Genomic DNA, 19,439 nt, shown 5'->3' with positions numbered 1-19,439 from the left:
TGGTTATTATTATTATTGTTGGAAGTCTCTTTGGCAAATTGTCAAGTTTCGAATTACGGCGCCAAAAGCGTTCAGGCATAAAAATTAAATAATAGCAAGCCACCAAATGCTGTTGGCTGACTTGGGGTTAACAACGTAAAGAAGGCCCAGACCTGATCTAAATTATATGGAAATTTATATTCACACACAGACAAACGCACGACCAAGTGTGAGACGAAGCCAAGACGACGATGACGACGTCGACGGCTACGTTGCCAAGTAATTTGCCTCAACAAGGTCGAAACATAAACTCGATTTTAATTAAAACCGCCAACACCAACAACAACAACAAGAGAGAAAGAGAGAGAAAAAAGCGAAATAAAAAAATCAAATAAATATAAGTAGGTACAGCTAGGCTTATGGCTGGTTGTTCGTGTGTATGTGTGTGTCATCCTGTGGGTGTGGGTGTGTATGTGTGATGGTTTTCTGCTGACAAACTCACTTTTGCCGTAATCATTTCAATAAAATTTAATGGTCGTCACAGTCACTCAGTCAGTTTTGCCTGCGACAACGGTCAGGATATAAAAACGCACGTGTCCTTTACACAGCAGCAGCAGCATTCTAATGAAAATTCATAAGAAACTCAACAAAAAAAAAACAAAAACCATTGAAATTCATTGGACTGCCCTGGTAGAACCATCATCCTTAACCACACCAAAGGCAAAGTTATGCAAATCTGTAATGGGTCAGCTTAATTGCAGGGTCACAGGTGTGTGTGTGTGTGTGTGTGTGTGTGTACATCAGTGTGTGTGTGTGTTTAGACAAATTTATGTTTTCGTTTTATGTTGAAGAAAAATTATTAGCAAAAAGAAGGCACAAAACTTCCCCCAAGAAATAATTTATTATACCATACACCCATAGGGTGAAATGGTATATTAAAGTCGCCAAAATGTATATAACAGGCAGAAGGAAGCATCTCCGACCCCACAAAGTATATATATTCTTGATCAGGATCAACAACCGAGTCGATCTAGCCATGTCCGTCTGTCCCTCCGTCTGTCCGTCTGTCCGTATGAACACCTAGATCTCGGAGACTGTAAGAGCTAGAGCCACCAAATTTGGTATGTAGACTCGTGTAGTATGTAGAGTGATTAAGTTTATTTCAAATTTTTGCCACGCCCCTTCCCGCCCCCGCAATTTAAAAAAAGCGTTTATCTCAAAAACTATTCCAGCTAGAGTCACCATATTTGGTATGTATATTCGCTTAGTAAATGCACACATTTTGTATGCATAAAAATTTTGCCACGCCCTTTTCCGCCCCCGTAATTTGAAAAACTTGACTATCTCCCGTATTTTTTTACCTTATGCAATCAAATTTGGCACACTTAAATATTATACTAATATCTAGCAAAATACCAAATTTGATCAAAATCGGACAAAAAACAGTCGAGTTATGCATATAAACGTTTTTCCATAAGGCCGGAGTTGGCCGTTGGCTGGTGGGGGCGCTAGGGTGCTCGTATGATTGAGTGAGCGAGATACTAAGATATGCTTGTAAGAAACATGTGAAAATGCATTTGTTTAATAAAGTTGAAATGTTTGCTTTACTGGTGTATGGTATACCTAAGTCGGCGAGACGACTTACTTACTTCATTTTATAATCCAAGTGTACTTAGCATGAAACTTTCAAGTTATTAAGCGGATAAATTATAACTTTTGTTTCTGCACAATGCTTTAGGAATCAAAAATTATATACTCTTAGATCAATGGTAATAATTGGCTTAAATTGCCGATTTCAAAAAGTAAGGAGTTTATATATCTTGGTCAAATCTGTCAGTCATATTTAATTTATTTTTAAATTAAGATGAAGTTAAGAGCGGAAAGTTTTCAAATTATCTTTAAAAATCTTAACTTTTTCAACATAAGATAAAGTTTTAAGTGTATTACTAAATTATCTTTCAATATTTTTATTTTTCCCATTAGTTCGATAATTTCCGTGGCAATTTTCATATTAAATGAATAACTGAAAAAGGATTGCATACCGTTCCTAATCATTTGCTGAATACTTTTAAATATACTGTAAATAACCTTTCTGATTAGCCAAATTATAAAATGTACTAATTTGTCTATATTTAAATTTTTACAAATTACCGACAACTGATACTTTTTTAACATGATATCTAAAAATAGATTTAATGCAATTAAGCAGAAACCCTAAATACTATAAATACCAAATGAAATTCGAGCATTAAACTATTATCTTGTGGCTTGGATGATGAAGATGTGGGATATACGAAGGATGGGCCAGGGAAGGGGGTGAGGGCGAGGTGAGGTGAGGTCGATGGATCATCATTATAATTCAACTGCACACAAGCGCTAAATACGTATACACAAGCAAACAAAACATCCTTCTCGGTCTTTCAGATTCACTCAGTCATTCATTTAGTTAATTTGAAATCAGCAGCAGAAAATTAGTTTTTCTTTCTTGGCCCGTGGCTCGTGGTGGCTTGCTGCCCGTGGCTTTTAGTGTTTATGTATTAATTTCAGTGGATAAGAAGCGAATGAAATCTTTTTGCTTCTTTGCTTTCTTTTTTATTTTCCGAGGTTTTGCTGGGTCATTAATACAAACCGCCAAAGGAAAGCACAAAGAAAAAATTGAAACAAGAGGCCCAATGGCCTAAACAACGACGAGCTATCTGTTGACAGTCAGGCGTTCCGTTTACTTTGAGAGATTGATGCCAGCCATATGCGCAAATCAAGCTGTAAGAGTGAGGAAGAGAAACTAGAGTTGTGGGAGGAAGTTGTATGGATTAAGAGCTCTGAAAAGTATGCTACATATAGCAAAAAGTATTCAAAGCACGCGACGTCTGCCACAGTGTTTATATGGAATTAACAAAGTGCAGAATTCTCTCTTTGGCTCTCTCACTCTCTCTTGCGTTGGCTGTTGCTGCAGCTGCACTTTGCCATGAACTTGATTTGCCCTCAGTCAAGGACTTTTCCTGGTTGCCTGCAGTCCTAATGCAGACTGCCTGCCAGTTTGTCTGCATATATATATATATGTACATATATGTGTGTGTGTGTGTGTGTCTGTGTTTGAATGGGTGGATGGGTAAAGAGCTTTAGAATGAAAATATGAAAATATCTACGCGTGGCAGCCAAAGATCATTTATCAGCAATTTTTTAGCAACATTCCTTGACTGTTGCTGCTGCTGCTGACTGTCCGGATGGCTGCCTGTTCCTGCTGTTTGTTGCAGTTGCTGTTAAAATTTATGAACACGAATACAATCCGCTCTTGGCATAGCAATGCCAATGGCATTCTAAAAAGGACTCTTTTACTTCTCTTTACGCCAAGACATGCAGACAGTTACATAGAAGACATCGGCCATTTGTACAAATAACCAAGCTGGAAGTAAAATGGTTTTGGGCTAAGAGAGAAGGGCACACCATCAATGAAAAACAAACATCAAAACCGCATTCAAGGTTATGTATCAAAGTTGAACAAATATAAATAGCAGCAACTGAAATGGTTAGCCATCTGAAGGATAAACCAGATGCACACATACATACAGCAGACATGGTTGAGTACACGACTAAATCCTTGAAGCAACATAACAGTATATCATCATCAACGCATAGCAAAGGACAATACAGTAAAATCTGATATAAGGGAAACCGAATTATTGCAGTTGATATATCTACGAAATAGTTTTCTATTCATCTTTTATTCAATTGGTTTCGATATTGCACAATGTTTTTACAGTGGAGAGCGTTTTATCAAATGTTTACTGTACAGGTAGCACAGTAAACCTCGCACACACACAGACAATCACAAACTGACAGTGCTCAATGCTGCTGCTGGCTGAATGGCAAACTGGCCAGGCGATAGTTGGCTTTCCTTTCATTTTGATTGCATTTGCTGGTGTCTGCCATGACTTTTACAACTACTACTACCGCTGACCAGAGTCCCAGCAAGTCCAAGAATATGCCAGAGCGTGGAACCTTAAGTCGGATTGGGGGGATCAAATCACATTGGCACAAGTGGATAAGGAAATAAATGTTTGCCTTGTGCAAGGATGTGAGCATAAATCAAGGATTTGTTTGCGGATTGTTTCAACAAAGGTAGTTGACCCATCCCATCGACTTAAATTTAGACATTTTTCTTGCTGTGTGTTTCTCTGGATGTGTGTGTGGGTGCTTGTTTGCTTGTAGCATTGACCTTTTGGCTTCTGGGCCACGTGGCGTATGCGTAATCTTTTTAATTGAATTAAGCCGCGCGGCATTATCCTCATTCATAGTGATAGAACGTTGTCTTTAAAAACTAAAAACGCATTTTCAATATGCTTTCTTTTTTATATACCAACGCAATTGCAGCTTATTGAAAATGCGAATAGAGACCCATCCATGTCCTTTTTTTGTGTTTCTTCTAACCCAGCCAAGTCGTGTGGAAAATTGCATTTGCTTGCTACCTTTTCGCGCTATCAAAAGGCAAAGGACCTGAGAGTTTTTTTGTGTGTGTGTGTACAAATCCCCGACAGCTCAAATTCAAGCTGGGCTTAGCTCAGTTGTCAGTGCCCAACGACATGAAAGGGTTTTACAACAAAGACGACGAAATCGCAGCTTACTTACATTCCTTCCTCCTCACCATTTGTTCCCCTCTCTGGTCATAATAATTCAAAACGCTGTCAATACACAAGGCAAGCTCTACATAATGCCCATAAATGTTATAATGAATATTTTAGGAAATTTATTTTTAGCATTGCCGTTTCTTCCTCACCCTCACCATCAAAAGTAAGCAATTGGAAAAATGCTGGTACGTTCACTTTGGGTAATAGTTTGTTCAAAAAGCAACCAAATTAACCCAAGAAAAATGTATTTAGTTAAGAAAGCAAAAGTAAATTAAAAACAAAAGGAAATGAATTTAAAAAATATACAACGATGTACAAGTTAACTAAAAATAATAAGTAATGATCGTTTGAAATTAGAAGAGAAAAGATTTATACATAAAAATTTGATTAAAACTCGAATGTAGCAAAATTTGGATTATAATAACGCACTTTCATTATTAATAATGAAAAGAGTATTCGAAAATCGCCTTATTTATACAAAAATTTTATGACCTTTTTTCCCCATCTTTTCTTTCGACATTATTTTTTCTTTTGCGTGGGACTGAGAGCCAAGTTGGAACAATCAGCCCCCGCCTTTGGCTAACAGCATTCTGTGGCTTGAGTGGCATATTTTATGACCTCCTTGAATTAGGTAGGGGAAATGAATGACGGACCGCCCAGCAGTAGGTCCAACAAGCAACTATGAATTCCCAACTCTAGGCACACTCGTGTATTCTGTGGTAACTTTGGTTAAAGTTATGTTTGACCCACCGAGGAAAACTAACAAGGACATTTTCCTTCTCTTTGTGTGAAACGAACCCGACCAAACGGACCGCCCAAGGCGATGAAAGTCGACAAGTAAGTTTTGTCCCATTAAAAACTACTCAACATGTCAGCTGGGCGGCCAAAAAGCCGCAAATGGGTTGAGGTTTACTTGAATTCACTGACAGAACCCCAAAATACTCGTATACATATATAACAAATTTGTTTAATTTGCTAAACAACAACAAGAGAAAGAGAGGCAAAAGAACAGAAAAAAACAATATCAAGGAAAATTTTAAGAGAACTTTTTGTCGCCCGAAAACGGTAAATTTTAAAAGAAAAGTTAATTGAAAACAAAACTCAAAGATTTTGCATATTTATTTTTTTTTGTGCCACAGTCAATATTTACTTATGCGTCAGGCAAATTTAAATCATTTAAATGCAAAGGCAACCAAAAAAGAAACGAAAATTAAATCAACAACATTAAATTGCAACTAGAATCTGCCTCTCAATCAACACCATCCCATCCATTCATCCCTCTGTCCCCAAAAACAGCCAGCCACTCCTCGTGGCTGCACTAATTAAAATTTAACAAAAATAAATGCCGGGTAATTGAAAACTTTTTCTCGCTGAAATCAGCGACTTAATCATTTGGCAAAAGAAACGGAGGGCTGGGAGAGTGGGTGAAGTTCCAGACTTCTCGACTTTCCTTGCTCTAGCTATTTAAATTTCATTATATTTATTCTCATTGGAATTCCCCCCTCATCCCTACAGCCAGCTCTCTATTATGCTCATTAATTCCATTTGTCAAGCGGGACAAAGTCAGAGAAAGAAAGAGAGAGAGACTGAGATCTACCTTTGCTTTAGTTAATTAACTCAATTTAAGCGTGAAAAGACATTCAGAATCTTAAAGTCATGGAATGGAAGCAACAGCTGGCTAACAGAGAGATTTCATTTGGCTGCTCAGCTGCTGCAGCAAAAGAGACAAATTGTTAATTGACAGGATCCACAAGATACCAGACTCGTATGTCGTTCATCAAAGTTGGCTGCAGTTATCAAAGACTTTTAATTATTGGATGGAGAAACATTTTCTTCTGCTGCCAACATAACGGCTACGTGATTTTAAAAAATTAAAAGATATATTCATATAAATACGAATCAATTATGTTTACACGCTCAACGTGAGATCGGTCCATGAATTTAACAGTTAAATGCTTAAATTCTCTTGATTTTCCTAGTCATTTTTCGCTTCACATTTTTCCAATCACGTTTCTAGAGACTTTTGGGGAAAAACAATTAAGTGTTGATGCTTAGTGTTTTTTTTTCCTTTTTGTTATTCTTTATTTGGCTTTTGTTCTTGTTTAGTTTCGTCAGTCAAACACCAGCTGCAACTTTATTAAGCCAAATTTAATGGTGGTTGTGTTCTCGTGTCTCTTTTCCTCTCTCTCTCTGGATTTTTTTTTTTTTTTGTGGTACTCTTTGCTCCTGCCGTTTTTCATTAACGCCGCCAACTGACTTGCAACAATTGTTGCAAAAACAAGAAAAACGAAAAAAATACTTTACAAAGTTTTGCTGCAATATTCTTCGCTTGGTTGTTTCTATCCATTTTCGCCGCTTCATGTTGTTACAATTAGTTTCACTGGTCTAGTATAAGCCATGTTGTCTACTCTGGGCCTGGCCCTAGTTCATCTTGAGGGTTTGGGTTTTGGCTTTGGCTTTGGCTCTGGGGCTGGACGACTTTGCTTTTATTTGTCCATTTGCCAAACGTCTAATTGGACTTGCTAAAGATTTCTACAGAGATTTCGCAAGCAAAGTTTCTGTTGTTTGCTTTTTTTTTGCTCTTCATTTTTTTCATTTCAACCAAATTGTTGCTAATAATTCACATTGGGTTTAGGAATGGAGTTTTTCTGTACCCCACCATCATCACAACTCTAAATAGCCTTTACTTGTGTAGTTTTTATGAATTTTTCAATAGCACGCATAAAGGCAGCCCTTTTGTATAACTCAATTAGGCTTAATAATGGGGCAGCTGTGTGCCTTGGCCTTCATTCTTGTGTGGGAGGGGAGAAATGGTAGAAAAGAAGAGGAATGGGTCAGAAATATTGATTTTTCCACATCTTCACAAGCGAAAATAATCAAGCTTTTGTTCTCATAAGTCGAAAGCACTTAAGATGATTTTCACAAGAAAATTAATAAAGTTTTAAGCAAGAATGAAGTGTGGAAAGATTTTTATAAGAAGTGGTGGCACGATTAATCAAATATAAAGCAATAATCGATTATTTCGTTTAACCCTTAAAGCCTTAAAAGTGGCTCAAGGCACATACCGATATTTCATAAAATCATTAATACTGGCCATTTAAATCAAAGCTAAAAAGTTCAATTCGTTTATTCTAAACCTGATTATATTTCCAAACTTTAACCCTCTAACGCTGTTTTCTAAACTATTGGAGGAAAATAAGAAGAACAATTTTTTTAAAAGTAAATAAAGGCTTTTAAACTCAAAAATGAAATCAGAAAAAATCTAGAAGTTTTCGTTTAGCTGCCAGGTGCAAAAATGGTAATAAGTGTCCCAAGGCACTCTTGGGCATCTGAGCGTAAAAAAAGTATTGAATAGAAATTGATTTATTCGTATGGTATATTTTGAAAAAATTTTTTGTTGAAGTGCAGCAAAAGTAGATTTTTTATTTACATTTCTGCAAAGCACTACATGGAGATGCAGATCAAATTACACGCGCGAAAAAACACATGTAGTGTGTTTATTAAGAAAAAAAGTACCGTTAAAAGCTTTGGAGATGAAGATTTTTTCTAAATATTGTGGTGTTATTTATTAACGTTAAAAAAATAATTGAATGGCCAAAAAGCTCCAAGTTTTTTTCTTTGATTGATCTTATTTTATCAGTTTAAGCTATTAAGAACATAAAAACAGAAATAAAAGAATTTTCACCTACTGGTCTTTGATTAATTATAAGATTGAATAATTGATCAAAGGTTTTTATTTGCCATCACTAGTTATAAGTGAATTTCAATTTCCAATCAATATAAAACCGAAACTTTTGGAAGAAAATAGTTTTCAAGAAGAGGCAGGAAGCCAAAAACTATGCTACACTTGAACCAAAAGTGCCAGCGCTCATAAAGAACCATCCGTTGTCGTGGTGGCAGCAGCAAAATTTTATGATCCGTCTAAATGGTCTACCATGCAAAAGTGTTGCTTAAATGTCAATCTATCTGCTGTCTCGTTGCCAGTCTGACTCTCTTTTCGTCTGTCTGTCTGACTGTCAATTTTAGCAATTGAAGAAGCAGCAGCAGAGGCAAACGACGGCGTCGACAGTGGCTAAATGCGTTGAAAGAAAATTTCATTTGCAGATATCGTGCTGTCATTTAATAAACGAAATGTGTGGCAACGAGTGGAATGACAGAGAAAAACTGAGAACGAGATGCAACGATGCAGTAACAGATATTGGCAACACTTTTCACACAGACACATGTGAGTGTAAGTGTATGTGTGTGTGTGGCAGACACACACAGCCACAGGCTGACTTGCAAAGAGAACGCGGGAAAAGGACAGACGGGATAAACAGTGGGATATTGGGTAGGTGAATGCACCCATTGTGTAACTAAACCATAGCAAGACAGTCAAGCTCCTATATCTAGTCAGATATATGTATTGTGTGTGATACGCGTTTGTGTAAATCCTGTTTGCGATGCTCACTAAATGCCAATTCCAGAAAATGACGCGGAAAAAAAAGCGCCAAAGAATATGTGTGAAAGGTGGTTGCTGATAGGTAATGGTGATGAAGATAAAGATACAAAGGGACAGGCCAAAAGCTAAAGGCATAAAATAATTGACAATGACAGACCGACCAGCAAGCAGAATCGCAGAGCACTGTACTGCATCGAGATTTAACAATTTAAAATCATTTTCATGTAGGAAAAACACAGAAATAGCAAGGAGAATGAGTCCTTACAAAATTGAAATTGATATTGATGGAAGTGTAAAAGCCAAAATAAGAAAAGAGAATACAATATTTTGTCATAACTTGTTTGCATTGACTTGTCAACGCCCGAGAGAGTTTTCTTTTTACTCGAAGAATATTCAGCACTTCATTAGGGCAATCAAACATTTACTCCCCTCCCTTGCCTCCACGGCCTACCTCTCCACATCAGACCACAAATATTTTGCCAGTTTACACAACTTGTTTAACGCCAGCAGCGGATCAAATAAGGGCCGACAACGATAAAAGGACGAACAAAAAAAAAGCAAGTAACAAGCCGCTTTTGATTGATTGTAGGAGAAACGAACCACCAGTCAGTCAACCAACTAACCATTCATTCATTCATCCATCCTTCTACCCACCATCAACCAGTCAGTCAGTTAGCCCTAAGGGATACGCAAAAACAAGTGGGGAAAGGACAAACTCAGCCTAAGCTCAAGTCAAAAGGCTTTTTGTTAAACAAATTGAGTATGTCTCTGTGTCGATGTGAGTGTGTGTGTGTAGCAAAAGGTTCTCCTTTTTGTATACTATTATTATTTTTTATCATTTGCCGCAACAGATTACCATCTTTTGTATTTGATTGTGTAAAGGATTTTCCAAAGAGTGATTTTAAGATACCGAAATACAGGAACAAAGTGGCAACAGTCAATAGGGGGTCGTCGTCTTTTAACCTAATGAGATTCACCGCATGCTAAAATCAATTTCATAAAGTACGTAGTTAGACAATAGAAATACTTAGTTGCAGTTTCTAATTGAAATTGCAGATGTTTTCCCACAGATCAATGCATTTGAATCGAGAAATACGAGAAGATATTGAAACTATGTTCTTAGAATGTTATGCGTATTCATTTGAAAATATGAAACTAATAATTTTACTTTTTAACTTTAATAGGTCAATGATTAATGATAAGTTAAATAAAAGGATTGTTTTTTTTAGCATTTCTTTCTAGAATTCCTTACTGTGTTTTCTTTCAATTCCCTTTAATCAATCAACTAAACAATTGATCAAATCTTAATACGGTTTATTTTATTATATTTCTGTAAAATTTCCAAGTTTTACTTAAAATTTTGAGGTTCATTTTGACGTTGAAGTCGCTTGCCGCGTAGACTGTGTACTTGTAATGCTATAAAAAAAACTGTTGCATACTTTTTGGAGAAGTCTCCATATTAATTCTATTCCAATCGATAAGAAATTTTGCATGCAATTTTCGCTTTTCTGCTTTCTCGCTTGCCTAAGCACTTTTTATACCGTTTTCGTCTGATGATAAAAAGAAATAACAAAAAAGGAAAAACATGAAAAAAAACCCAGCAATGAACTAAATATAAAAAAAAAACGAAAGAAAAAGAGAATTCGTAGGAAAAAAGAATGAGAAAATCTCCGCCCGGCAGCCACAAAAACATAAAACTTTACACATTCATTGGGTTTGTCTTTTTCTCTGCTTTTTCATCCTTTTATTTTTTTTTTTGTTTGCCCCGACCACTTTTCGGTTGTATGGGTAAAAGTGTGAGCTTTTTTAATTTAATGAAAATTTTCCACTTGGTCGATTGACATTTTGTGTTCTCGCACCGCTCCTTCCCTGTATTCCACACTTCTCTTCCATTGCCTCTGCCTTTGGCGTTACGGTTGCTTTTCCTTCTTTTGCCAAATAAACACACAAATTTACTTAGCTGTTCTGACTTGCCAGCAACGTCCAACTCCCAACTTTCGTCTTAAATGCCGGCAAACAGAAAACTCCATTGCATATTCTGCGGCGGAGGCGTTGGCGGCTGCCGCGTAACTTTTGCCATTTTGCCTTTGTTTGGAGCGTGTAATCAAATGCATATTTGCATGCAACACCCTCTGCCTCTTCCACCTCCTTTCCCGCAAATCCTCCACCCTTCTCAACTGTTGCCTTTGTATAATTTTCTGCAAGACTTGCGAAAAACTTGCCAAAGCAGGCAAAAACTTTTTGCACAAAATGCATTGTGCAATGTCAACTGATAAGGCGTCTAGGACAAATCTTTTTCAAGAAGAGACACTGAGTATCAAATAAGAAATGTGAAGAGAATAAGAAGGAACGAATAAGATCATTAAACTGCAACTATGGGCCTACAGTTAAGAAAAACAAACAGAAACTCTTTTTTGATATCAAAAGATGGTTGAAATTTTAGAAGAAATTTGTTTTAGATCACTTAAAAGACAAAAAGAATTTTTCTATTAAGTGGTCTGATCTATCTAAAAATAACAAGTGAGTCAGCTAAAACGAAATGTCATATGAAATAGATTACACAGATTAACATGATTTTTGTGACATTAATTTGAGAGGCGCATCTAACTAAAACGCTGAGTATAAATATGAACTCTGTTTTTGTCCATCACATCCACATTTCTTGACATCAGAGGATTTGGACTTGGGGTTGTAAGTTGTGCACCCAAAATTATTATATAGAGGGTCGAGGTCATTTGTTTTACATTCTTAACAGATTTTAGAATGTCGACCTATGTTATTTGTCACGATTGTATCTATTATGAAGTTTTGAGACAATGTTGAATTTTCATCTTAATTTCGTCTGAGAAAGTGAGAACAACTTTTCATTCCTTTCTATTAACTTTCGTTACACAGTGTGCAGTAATGGCACATACATAGAGCGGCCATTGAACGGTTTTTATAAACTCAATTAGTAAGCCAAGTTAACCATAAAAGTGTTGAAGAATCGAAATTAACTTTTGTGCAAATGCCATTAAATGAGCGAGCAGTTTGACAAGAAGGGCAAGAAGGGCAAAAAGGGTGTTTGGCATGTGCACATTAAATGTTATTAACGCTTAAGCTATTGTTAAAGAAGTTCAATAGAACGGTTATCTAATTTTATAGAGGGGGAGATACGAGCTTAAGACAGGACCGAAAGCACAGAAGACAGCGATAGCAAGGGCCACACAGAAATAGAAAAATGTTGCCACATTTGTTAGCAAATGCAATGGATGCAAGCATCAGGAATACGAGTTGAAAAACAATTCTGACGTGACAATAGAATTGGACACGTAATCCAAGGGCTGTGTCTTAAAGCATAAAATTTTTGCCTCAAGGATATAAAGGTTGTTGTGCAAACATTTCCCATTTCCATTCATCATCATAAGTCACTGCCCACACAATGCACAAATGAAATGAAATATTTGCCCAAAAGGTGCAACAGCAGAAGCCAAGAGCCACGAGCCACTAGTCGCCAGCCAGCAGAGCACCAAGACGAAGAAGCTCATCCAAGGATTAAGCTGTAAGCACCAACCATTGGGAATATACCAACTCCACAACTCCAAAGACCCACCAGGATGCCAAGATAAGTAAAGTAAAGAAGTACAAGAATTTCCACTTCCATTCTACTCCCCTTGTCTGCCTGCCTGCCTTTCTCCGTGTGTCTTCTCTCAAGACATTTTATTTTATGAACTTAATGAAATAAACAGTCATGCCAAGGATGCAAACCGAAATACAAAATAAAAGCCAACAAAAGGGACGGGACGGGGTGGTGATGAAGAACGTGCATTCACGTAGCAGCGTTGCACAAGTCGTTAACGCAAATGCCAGACCAACAGCCGGCATATTTAATAAACACTGGCAAATTAAGCATAGTCCCCATGATAGCCAACCTCACCTTCTCTTAACCATAAATCAACAGGTAAGTAGGAGGAGCGACTGCCGTTTACTAATCTAAAGATGCTTCGCCCCAAAAACAAAAAAATCTTTGTGGCAGACAGAACACATAATTAACATTAAGCATAAACTGTTTGCTTGTTATTAAAGAAACATAAATTGGCATTCCACTAGACTTTAGAAATTTAACATAATTTATATTTCATGGAAAGTTATTCTTCTTTGATTAAATTAAAATCGTAACCAAGTTGATAGAAAACATTATTTAGAATTTAAATGGTTTTAAATGTCATTGTAGAACTCAGAAAATCATTTTCTATTTCTTAAGGAACTCCAAAAACCTTTTAAAACCGCATTACATATTTAGCATATCAAAATCAGATACATTCAGCTTTAATTAACTTATGACATAAAATTAAAACAGATAAAAACGAAACGAAATATATCAAAAAGAATAATGCTGACTAATAAAGACAATCGAAAATCTTTTGCTTTTACGACTAGTTACCCTGATTGGCCGTATTAAGTACATAAGCCAAACACGAAACGAACCAGAAAAGGACAGCAAAAAACATTTAATTTGATGAAATTAAAACTGACATTTTTTCTCTACAAATGACAAGTCATTGTTGTTGTTGCTTTTGCTGTTGATATTGGTGTGTCCAGTTGGCTGTCATCATGAATCTTTTTGGCCAAAAAGAGGGTGTGTTCTATTGAAGCCTGTCAAAGTTAATTCGTGGATGGATGTGTGTGTGTATGTTTGTTGGGACTAACGATGGACTAGCCAAATTGTGTGAAAGTTATAAGGTAGCACGGAAAAAAAGAAACAAAAAAAAAATCTGTCATGAAAAATGGCTAATAAATTCCAGATGGATAGCTAACATTAGCCTTGAACTTGACAAGAAACGTGGAGAAGCCATTGAAAATAAGATATAGATAGATGAAGAGATTTTTAAAAGAGATTCCTGTTTTTTTGTTCTTCATTTGAGATTAAAGTATCAACTTAAGTTTGTCTGCCCACCTGTTAAACGCAGCGGCAAAGTAATTTATTTGCAAGAAAAACTCTTGCAGGAAATGCCGGCGCAACTTTAAGCCACATTTCCGCTCATGCAATTTTAATTTGTCAAATGCAAGCAACGAAGATGTTGACGACGACGACGGCGATGGTAAAATTAACTGGAAAATTTTACAATCTATGGGTGTAGGAAACGCGCAAGGATTAGAGACGGTAGCCGCCACATCATCGGCGCATCCTCATCATCATCATCATCATCATCAGCCTGAAGCAGGAGCAGTATACTGTCGAGCCACTCGAATTGGACCATTAGTTTCGACGGCATTAGTTTTTGGCGATGCAGACGCTGCTCTACACACACCCAGACACACAAAATAAATAGGAGACGAAAACTGGCTACTGGACTTAGTTGGTTGGTTGACTGGTTTGTTAGTTTGGAAAATGGATACCTTCCCACTGCTCGTTCCCATCGCGAAATTATGCATGTAATAAAATGCGGCGGCGGCTGCGGCGCATCAACAGAAGCAGCAGCAGCAACAACAACAGCAGCATCCCTAACTGCAATAAGCCATGTAATGCCACGCCCACACTAGTCGCATAGTAAATTTAAGTGCATTAACATAAAGTGCCAGCGGGCCGTTCCCTATGGGCTAATGCACAGTGGCTAAAAACGTTACTTTGATAAAGATAAATACTTAAATATTTAAAATATTTTTTACAGTCCTCATTAAATTCCATGGACCGAAATTTGAGATTTGGGTAAAAGTCTGACTTGAGATTTGATTTAAATATTTACCCTAAAAATTAACAGCAGACCTATCTAAATATTGTATGTAGGTATATTATTTCCGGATATTGTTTTGAAACGGTTTTTTATTAGTTAAGCAGACTAACGGGTGACCAGCAGATTGAACTAACTATTATTTCTGCTACAAATACTTACAGAGTTATTTACCACCTTTGAACTACTGTGCATGGTGGGCAGTTAAGCTAAATAAACTTTAAGTGTGGATGGGTGAAGCACCGCAGGCAGCAGTGGGTATGGGAAATGCCTGATGAGTGCAACGACTTGGCTGCTGCTTTAAGCGGCGTCAGCATCATCGACACTTTTGGCAGGAAGCGTTTTGCTCGGGAATACAGACAGACAGACAGACAGGAAACTTGTCTAGGCGGGTCTCACCCTTGTCAAATTCTCTTTGAATGATAGTGAGTGTGTGTGTGAGAGGCATTAACAGACTCGTAAACTGGTTGTTGCCTTGTTATGTTGATTACACAACCAGCGTCAGCAAATGAAAATAAACTGTGGAAAAACGCCAAAAACGCTACACTTGAAAATCGAGTTCAAAAAAGAGGAGAAAGACAGTGGAAAATCTGTGTTTAAGGATATGCAACTTGCCTACACCTATCTGCCAAAAAGTATGCAACACTTGGTGCTACTTTTCTTTTTCTCTTTTACTGTTGCCCTGTTGTGTACGTGTTCGTCGCGTGGCAAAATGTCTAAAAATAAACACAATCTTTTGCCCTTCTCCTCGACGAATATTCGTAGCCCCCTTTTTTGCTTGCCAACTGTCATTTTGCCCTCAAAAGCAACAGCAGCAAAACAAGTTTTGCTTCCTTTTGCTGCCACGCAAGAGTTGAAAGTTGAATGCCTGGCAAATGCTGCGGCAATGCCCCCAAAATGCAGTCAGTGAAAATGCATTTACTCCTACACCTCCCTTCCCCTACTCTAGAAGCCACAAGCAATTCCCTAACTTCCACCCAACTGCTTACATTGGAAAACTTTTCACACGCAGCACAAAATCTGCCAAAGCCACTTTTCGGTATTGTTTTTTTGCTTTTCAAATTTATTGCAACATTTTCTCCCTTTTTGGTGTTCGTTTTTCTTTTTCGTTGTTGTTGTTGTGCTGTCTTTCTTTTATCTCTAGTTCTTTTTCTCTATTATTTTGCTATACTCTTCTTTTCTGCTCATTCTGTCTCTGTATATGCTTGATATTTATCTGCCACGTTAAATTTACTTTGCTTCACACCCAAAAAAAAAGAAAAAAAATCAAGTAAAATAAAACTTCTTGCTGGTAACAGAAATTCATTTCATAATTTTTCTTTTTTCCATTTTTTGTTCCCTTCTTTTCGCCTGGCGGCCAAATTGTCGTCTTTATTTTTGCCCATCGCACATGGAAATACGCGATGAACGCAATTTTCCCCGGCATTTCCATTTCAATGCACACACACACAAACACACACACTCTTACAAAACAGAAGGAAAACACCAGCAGTAGCATTCAGTTGGGGAAAATGGTAAACGTTTACGCGTTTTGAAGATTTCACTCGTATGACATTTGCGATTTTCCGCACATTTTGTATTTTATTGAACTGTTTGTCACATGACGTTGATATTTTTCTCTAGATGCAAGCAGACGTCAACACACTGCGTATACGTGTTTGTTGTGGAATACAGTGAAAACTCTTGCTAAAGAGTGCAAAAGCTACAAAAATTTTTCCATCATCTTTCACGTTCCATCCTTAACTAATAACACATTTTTGGAACTAAAATTAAAAACCCATTTGCTCTTTTTAAAAACTTTTCCACATATTTTGTTTAAAATCGTGCGCTTTTTAGTCAATATACTATCTCAAATACCTCAAATACATTAAAATTTTATTTTCGAATTCTAAAACGTTTTAGACAACGAGAATAGCCCTAGATAGTCACCAATTTAATATGGTGATTTGGAAAGAGTTAACTAGAAATCGAAATCAAAATTAAGTCAATAAGTAGAATTTTCAAAAAACAACTTCTTAAGCGGAAGTTAATCAATGTCTCCTAAATACTAATATAACGACTTAAAAAATAAACACAATACATTTTAAACAGAATTGAAATTTCTGCATAATACCAAACCTAACTATAGCTTTTATTTAGTAATTTGTTTCAAACTTAATTTAATTCTTTTGCATAAAATTTCACTGTACAGCTAAAAAAAAAAACAAGCATCATAATCATTTCGTAAGCTTAAAGTAATATTCGATTGGAAAAAGGGTTAAAAAATATAACAAAATTGATCCCCTTAATCATATTCTTCGTTAACATATATGTACTATATACATATATATATTTCTTGTAATAACCATGTAAACTTTATGAAAATCAAATGGAAATAAAAACGGACAGCCACCATAAACAATAATATTGCCAAGCAAGCTTTCAAAACCTAACATAACATAACTAAAATAAAAACGTCTATATATATATATATACATATAAGAAAAAAGAGGAAGCAGAAGATGGCATGACGCTTAAAAGACAAGCTAACTCCTACTTCAATTCCGACTTAATAAAAACAAAAAATGTATGAAATACTTTTACGACTTTCGACGACATTTTTACAACTTGCTACCAACTTTGGCTAACGATATGCGGCGGCAGAAGGCAAACAAGCAAACCGGACAGGACAGCATAGCAGAGGAGAGAAGAGAAGGGAAAGGACAAGAGAAGACTGCATTCGACGTCCTGTTAGCGCGGCATGGTCAAAATGCATGTCGCATCATAAAACCGAAAGTCATTTCGCACAGAACGTGTCTGGTTTGGTGGCGCAAAGTGTAAACCGGCTACCACTGTCCAGTCAAGAAGCCAAAGTCATTGCAGCCAATAATAATTCCAATTGTAGTGCAGTGACAATTTTCTCTCTCCCTCACTCTCTCTTTCTCTTCTCATGAAAAGATGCACACAATCCGCACTTTTGGGTACAATGTACCCAACAATGGTCAGCAGTAGTTGTGGCAGTTGTAGGAGCATCAGTAGGAGCAGAGTTTTTATTGCCCAACGTTGGCATTTTAAGTGCCCGAGTAGAGAAGCCGAGAACATTATTTTGGTCAATGTAGACGACATGATGCGCCAGCCATTAAAAGCAACAAATAAGCAAACAATAGCAAACAACTATCATCTCTCTCTATGTGTATATGTATTATAATGCCCAAAAGAAACAACAAGGAGAAGAAATTAGCGGAAAAGTTTTTAAAAAACAACACGAAGACTGTACTTTTAGTCCATGTACACATATTAAATATATACATTGTAATTTCACACTTTACCAGAAATATTTATTTTTATCTATTGATTTAAGTAAATGAATTATTATATACAAAAAATATGTAGACGATAGGCCAAACACGTATCTCTGATAAGAAATCATTTGTAATATTTTTTTATATCTGCACAATTTATTTTGTTAATTTATCACATAAAATTGGCAAAAGGCATTGAGAATAATTTAACCATCAGATAGCGAATAGATAAAAAAAAACAAACAAAAACAACCGAAATTGCTTTTAAAGATTTAAAATAACAAACCATCATTCTAATGTATAATTAAAAATAATAATAATGGTTATAATGTTTTGTATTAATTGCAACGAGATACTAAAAATGAACTATTAAAATTAGAAGTCTAAACTAAAACCTTAATTGAGTTAGTTAAAAGCATTTGCATAAACGTTTTACGGACATTTAAAGAAAAAAAGATATGCAATCATTTGAATATGTCAATCATCTCACTAAATTTGAAGTTACCTCGCTAAGCCTCGTTAGTCAAATAAGTATTGTAACAAATAACTAGAACTAATAGTTTTTTGAAAATTTATATAAATTGTGAACAAAGAAATAAAGTAAATTTCGAAAGAAATTGTCAGTATAAGTGATTTTATAAAATATTTATGTGTTTCTTGAGCCGCTTTTAAATCTTGGGGGATTCGATTTCATTCAATTTTATTACATTTGATAGAATATCCTGTCTGACAGTGATCCATCGCGTCAAGCAGTCACGTTTCAAATACTTTTAGTTCGATACGCTCAATTAAACCCAGCTTTTTTATTTGGTAGCCTACATGTGATAACATAGTTATCATAATTTCACATAATGCAGTCTGTTTATCTATAACAAAAGCAGAAGCAATCGTAAATTCATCCAACAGATAAACGTAATGAACAATCAGCTTCAATTAAATCAGTTTGTATGCATATAAATGAATCTATATAACTTAATACAACACCAAAATGTAATAATAAAACTTTTCCGCTATAGCAGAAAGGGGGAGCAGGATGAATGAGTGGTACAAGATATGACAGAGTTTTGGGTCCGTGTATTTTTGGGCTGCCTGACCAATTCATTTAGTTTTTGCAAAAAGCTAATTAGCAACTAAAGTGAAATTAAGGCAAAACCCCAACAGCAAGAACAGCGACAGGAACAACGACAACGAACAACGGCGACAATGGACTCTCCTACACTGGCATCCAGGGAGACTGAGCTGAGTGAATCAGTCAGACGGTGTGCTACAACTAATTAAATGCAATAAGCTAAGGGGAAACTGTTGGACGTGAATGCCAAAAAAAAGGGAGAGACAGAAGCCAGGAAATGACGGCAAACTAGCGACAACTTCTTTTTTTCCGCACTGAGATGAGAAGTCCATG

The 19,439-nt window shown here is 36.4% G+C and overlaps 1 protein-coding gene across 1 annotated transcript in view; it reads right to left on the bottom strand.

Annotated features, from left to right (window-relative positions):
- The window catches only part of LOC6650614 (protein similar), a 73,030-nt gene that overhangs the window by 34,706 nt on the left and 18,885 nt on the right, over positions 1-19,439 (bottom strand). The window lies entirely within an intron of this gene.

The sequence above is a fragment of the Drosophila willistoni genome, chromosome 3R, assembly GCF_018902025.1.
Source record: "Drosophila willistoni isolate 14030-0811.24 chromosome 3R, UCI_dwil_1.1, whole genome shotgun sequence".
Taxonomy (NCBI): Eukaryota; Metazoa; Arthropoda; class Insecta; order Diptera; family Drosophilidae; genus Drosophila; species Drosophila willistoni.
Note: the sequence above shows the minus strand (reverse complement) of the source record. Positions and strands in the feature narration are given on the sequence as shown.